The following is a 6,944-nucleotide window of genomic DNA, read 5'->3' as shown; positions in this document are numbered from 1 at the left end:
GAGAGAGAGAGAGAGAGAGAGAGAAATAGTTTAGTGTGTTTGTGTTTGTGCTTGGGGTGTGATTGTGTGTGCGTGTGTGTGTGTGTGTGTGATTGTATCCATGTATGTATTTATGTGTATGTATGTGTATGATGTATACAAATATATATATATATATATACATACATACATACATACACACATATTTATTTACATACATTATTTTACACACACACACACACACACACACACACACACAATGTCAACAGATACATACACACGTACAACCCTAAATATTATAGTCCATACTCAAATCCCTAAACAATAACATTATAAAATGGAAGTTTATTAAAATATTTTTTAATAAAATTCCATATTATGAAAGTTTATCAAAATATGGAAGTTTATAATTTTTTTAAAATTTTGAATAGCAAGTGTGTGTGTTTTTTATAATAATTAATTTAGTTATTTCAATAGAAAAAGTGTGTGGGTGTGCGTGAGTGTGTGTGTGAGAGAGAAAGAGAGAGAGAGTGGAAGTGTTTCAAAATATTTTAGTCATCCAAATGGGAAAAGCGTGGGCGGGGGTGGAAGCGTGTGTGTGGGATTGTGATTTGAATTGCATGTAGTTAGTATGTGCGTTAACTTTGTAGTATACATTGTGCCAACTACGTTCTTATATGTATTAGTAGTTTAACTTCTTATACACACACACTCACACACGCACTGAGGAAAGGGTTTGACTTACATGTATTAATTCAAACACACATGTACACACACATAGTAGTTGCAATTTTTTTATTTACACCCATGCGCATGCATAGATTAGTTACAATTAAAATTTACACTCACGCACATAGTAGTCATGCATCTTATGTCTATATGTATGATTGACAGAGATGGAAGAGGTTGCTTGCATTTTTTTTTAGCACATGAGGAGTACTCTTTCCTTTGAGGAGAGGGTGAATTTGGCTGCTAAATTTGAGCGTCATTTTTTCCATAGTCCAACTTGGTCTGGACCATGGCTGGTTGAAGCTGTTGGATGGAACAATGTTTATCAAATTAAAATACGTTTATATTTAGACAAATTAGATGAAAATATTACGCTTATGATTATTAAAGAAAGCATGGGCTTGATTGATCGTTATGAAATAGACTCTATTGTCCATGTTGAAAGAGATCAAGTACGACAAGTATTTGATGAAGTTATTAAATGTAACCCAAAGCATAAGCTCCTCCGAAAATAAATTTGGTTGTGTTCTTCTTGAATGGATTTGGTTCTAGGTTGCTTTTTGTATTTGAATGGAATTTTTTTTTCATTCTTTTCTTATAATCTTTCTTTTGCTAAATATAAAAAAGATCATGATTGTTATTAATGTATAGTTTGATTATGTTTTATGCAAAGTTGACTTATGACAATACTAAATTGTCAGATACTGTCTTCTTTGAGAAGATGCCACAATTGGGCTTTTTTGGATGCCAGCCTATCCCAAAATGGGGATTCCTTCCTCGGTATATTTATATAGTCTTGGACCCTTATAGGCTAGATGACAATCTCAAGCTCCTCTTAATCAAAGAGGCATTGGGATTACTAGATGGCTTTTACATCATGGGTAGTAGATGTAGGACCTCCGAGGAAAAGTGTTTCATTTTTAGTGAAATTCTGAAGTGCATTCCATTAAGGAAGTTGGTAAAGATAATGTAATAAGCTTTTAAATTATTGATGGATGTCTCTTTCTCTCTCTCTATCTCTCCCCCTCTCTATTTGTTTGTCTTTCTCTCTCTCTTTCTCTCATACAATCATGTAATACACAAATAGTTACTCTTACGTTTTATTGTGTATTTGGATTAGAAAAATAGAGAGATCATAAGTTTATTATTTTTTTGGTTTCTCCATGTGATTGTGTAGAAGGAAGCACAAGGATGATAGCATTAGAGCTGGTGAATCTAATTCTTTGTTCAACTTGAGGTTGGTTTCTTTGTTGGCCTTTTTGTCTTTATCTATTTGTGTGTTTATTGTTTGGTTGGCTAGAGAGAGAGAGAGAGAGAGAGAGAGAGAGAGAGAGAGAGAGAGAGCACATTAAAACATTCTCTATTTCTCTTTCAATCTCATTGAGTGTGTTACCACGTTTAAACAGTTTATAATATTGGTGTGCTTTGCTACATAAGCTCGAAACATTCCATTTATTAGACTATTACCTTTGAAATTGTATAGAGAGTTCTAGAGAGAGTATAATGGGTCTTAGAGAATTTACAAACTATAGTAGCCTAGAGAATAGTTCTTTTAACTTGAGAAACGTTCTTAAAAAAGTTTAAAAATTTTATAATTTTGCCAATACATAAAATATAGAGAGACAGTTATATGTATCTCTATGATAGTTTTCAAGGAGGAATCTACATGTGTATAGGTAATTTTCTAGGATTGGTTATATGTTGCAAAAGATATGAAGAGATATTTGTAGAGCCTTAAGATATTAATTTTGAATTTCAGAAAATGGAGATTCAGAATGATAGCAACCACTCAAGAGATGTATTGTCTGCAAAGAATTCTTCCAATGAAGAAGTAGCTTTATCTACTCCACCAGAGTTGATGAATGTTCGAGCTGCAAAACACCTTGCTAGATCAAGGTCTCCATCTGGACAACCAAACTCTAAATGTCTACAAAATATTGCGAACATATGCGAGCAGGCTGAGAAAAATCAGGTTGCTTGCAAAGAGTACTTAGAAGCTCTTTGGGATGAGATCCGTGGAAGTGGCAACCAAAGGGGAGATACGCTAAGAGATGAGTTGTCTCATCATCTCCACCACGTCCTTGACTGTAATGGTCAGATGGAGGCTAACCAACTAGACATGATTTCTTTCATGGAGAATATGCATGTTGAAATTGGGGAACATCTAGGCGGATGGCAATGTAAAGAACAAGTGGATTCTCTAAAAGAGCAAGTGCATACTTTAGGCTTGGAGGTATTGAGTCTTAAGATATCTGTTAATCGACTCAATACTATTATGAAAAAGGTGACCCGTATGTTAGAAGCTTGGGTAGTTGCCTAGGGTTTTTGTGAGAGTAATGATGTTTTCACTCAAGGCACAAATTGTATTGCAACTTTCAGATTTGGCTCTCCATTTTGACTATATGTATGAATTTTCCATTTTCTCAAATTCAATACTTCTCTCTTTTATTTTTTTCTATCACACTTTTTTACTATGTCTCAACTTCTATTTCCTCTCTCTCTCTCTCTCTCTCTCTCTCTCTCTCTCTCTCTCTCTCTCTATCTCTGTGATTGTATATGTTATTACCCTTTATCTTTGTAAGAGATGGATTGTATATGTTATGCTCACTTATTTATGTAGGAAATGGTTTGTATATGTTATACTCACGTATGTATTAAAAACTTCTCTAAGAATTACATTATTATTGAGCTGAGTCTATTTGGAGCAAGGTCACATGTGTGATAATGGTTGTTGAAGTAGAATATTATGTTGGTGTTTGAAGTTAAGAATGTTAAAAAAGGAAGTTAGTATTCGCTATTTTGTGTTTTGAAGGAGATTTGAAGATGGTTAGGAGATGTATATACTTGACTTTGAACCAAGTTCATCAGCTTCGAGTTTTGGATGCAACACGTGTGTCTCGTCATAACCGTTCAAGGACAAGGGCTTGCATTCGAAAACAAAATGTTGCTAATTTAATGGATTACGTTAATGAAAATGAAGTTGGAACATTTGGAAGGGTTAAAAATGAAGAGGAACATAGAGGAATCCATGGTGGAATCCACTTACTCACAAGAAACAGAGCAATTGCCAATGCTATGGTACTTCAAGAACCTATCAATGAACACCGAAATGCACAGCCACAGAGAGATATTGAACGAGGCTCTTTTGTGTCATTGGTGATGTGAAAGATATTAAATCTGAATGTCACTCTATAGGTGTGCATTATCATTTCCTCAGAATGTTAATGTTAAAACCCTAAGATCTCTCTAGATAATTGTTATGCATAAACATGCATAAATCAGGCATAAACTCATCCACCCGACCACCCGCGAGCCCAAGGGATGCACACATGAATTATAATGAAGTACATCATAACTTTACCTTGATGTCCCATAACATCAAGAGGTATAACTCCAATCCAGTAGCATGTAGCTATAGTGTGAAATGGTAGGTGTGTAGTTATGATCCTCTACACAAGAGAGCATAACATAACCTAGCCTCAAGATAACATCAAGAGACCATAGCCTAAGCCCCCCTTGAGTGTGCCCCATGCCCCTATTATATAGGAGGGCCCTCAAGTGACTCTTGACTCTCCATTTCCCATGTGTGACCCTTGGATGCCTGACCCTAACCTTAATACTTAAGGTTAGTCTTAACCCATGCTCCACTAGAGCTTGTTCCCATGCTCCCATGCTCACAAGCCTAATGTGGGTTAGCCTCCTAGTATATGCACACATAATGTGCATATAACATACTTCCCCTCTCTCAAAACATTGCACTCTTGCAATGAAAAGAAGAACTACGCTGAACAATCTCAACCGACCGTCCAAGTCAAATCCTCTATTTTCCTATCTTTCCATCTAATTTTAACCTCAGGGATTAGTCAACTACAAAGTTTCCTTTCCCTGAATTTAAGTACCTTATCAGGTTCTTGTGGAACATAGGATAATTCTTCGACTTCAACGAGTTCTTGAGGAGTAACTGTGTTATCCTCACCTCCCAGTCTCCCTTTCAATCTATTGATATAAAAGACTGGAATGAACTCTAACATGTGGAGGTAGTTTAAGTTCAAATGCAACCGTGCCAATCCGATGTATAACTCGAAATGGACCACAATATCTAGGAGATAAATTCGAGCATTTCCTATTGACAAAGTCTGAGAATCTTTAGGAACTTTTAAATAAACCAACGCTCCTGGTTCAAAAGACTGAGATGAGCGTCCCCTATCAGCATAAAACCGTGCCCTATCCTGAGCACTCCTGATAGAATCTCGAGCTTCGGTCAGCATTTTCTGCATATCACGCAAGAAATCCCTCGATGCATCAAGCTCAATGTCCTTAAGACCACCATCAATAGGTGCCCTAGGTTGATACCCATACATAAGTATGCACGGACTAAAACCAATAGGTGTATGTTTGGAATTGTTATAGGCAAATTCCATCATTGAAATATATTTTTCCCAATATGATGATTTTCTAGAGACATATGCACGAAGCATATCCTCTATAATCTGATTCATACGCTCTGTTTGCCCATCAAACTGCAGATGATCAGAGGAATTCATACTTAGTTTCCTCGTTGTAAACCATTCGGCATAAAGTAGGAAAACATGGCATTACGCTAGCGTCCCATACCACCATGATACCACCCATACATACCTTAACAATTTGAAACTCCCTAGTATGCCATCTAGGAGATATGAATAAAATCCGTTATAAGAGAAATAAGATGGCCTTATCCCAGACTTTCACATACTAAAATCTGTCTCTATATACCTGAGACCACATCAAGGAATAACCCTTATCGAGTACATCATGAGACCACATCAAGGAATAATACTATATACCTGAGACCACATCATAATACTATATACCTGAGACCACATCAAGGAATAACCCTTATCGAGTACATCATGAGAAAAGAATTTGAATTATTGGCACCTTTCTAATGATAACTACCCAATAAACACAATAAAGTTAGGGTAGAAAAATGAAAATTCACCTAGATACATAAATACCTAGGTATCCAAGTTGGAATATGTACAAGAGTACAAGGAACATACTCCAAAATTATGTGCAAAAAACGAAGGCAAATGCTACCTTCAAAGCACATGATATTATCCAAAAGATCCAAAGATCCTTATAAAACCATGGATAAAAGCATAGAAGCTCCTCAAATCCATGAAAACCATAGTTGATCATAAAAATCAATGCATGCCATCTAATGGACATTAATCATGCCAAAAGAAGCATTAAAATTGGTGGCCAACTCATCAATCCGGAGTATATGAACGTGATGTTGTTCAAGCAAAACTCCAAAGTAAGCAAGTGAAACACATGTGTGTATCACTCCTTAAAAAACCCCTAGACAACATGAGTGATCTAGGTAGAACCTGATGAGTCCATATAAAACTTGGAAAACATCTAATAAAATCCACCAAAATAAACCAATCAATAACCCATGATAGAATTTGTCTTAGGCTTAAGAAATTAAGCACAAAGCACACTTAAACAAGTGCAAAATAAATTATCATGGAAACGTGTCAAAGGTGAAACACACTTTGAACGCAGATTATAGCCATCAAAAGAAATTAAGGAACATGTCCAAAAAGAATGGCTAAACAATGGTAAAAAAATCATGAAAACATCGTTTAGAATTAATCCAAACAAAAATAACTACTAATATAAGGTACAATCATATTAATAATATGCGAATAACCCGCATCTATCTAATGTCAGCGCACGAGAAAACGTACTTCAACATTAAATAACCCTCGAAAATATTAAATTCTCGAGAAAAAGAATTATCATAAATTTTTTCTAATTTTTCCTAATTTTATAGGGCCTCAAAATACGATAATTTTGAATTCCACCAAACCTATCTTATGGCATTTTCAAACCTATATTTTTCAAAAAAAAAATTAGCAATTAAATTTACCAAAATACCATTGATATTAAAAAAAATACCAATGGTATTTTTTTAAATACCATTGATATTTAAAAAAATACCAATTTCTAGGATTTTTAAAAAGAATTTCTAGAAATTTCCTATTTTTTCCTGAGAATCCCATCGTTCACGAAATTTCCAATTCCACCGAACAATTCTCAAATCCAATGAAAATTTATAATTTTAATGGATTTTCTAATTTTCTAGGTCAAAAAATATATTTTTAAAGGAATTTGAATGATCATGGGTGCCCGAATGGACACACCACATGCCAAACACCAACCCCACATTTTCAAGAAATTTAAAATAA

This window comes from Cibotium barometz, chromosome 37 (assembly GCF_041138505.1).
Source record: "Cibotium barometz isolate CiBa-2024 chromosome 37, ASM4113850v1, whole genome shotgun sequence".
Lineage (NCBI taxonomy): Eukaryota > Viridiplantae > Streptophyta > Polypodiopsida > Cyatheales > Cibotiaceae > Cibotium > Cibotium barometz.
This window is presented reverse-complemented; position numbering follows the sequence as displayed.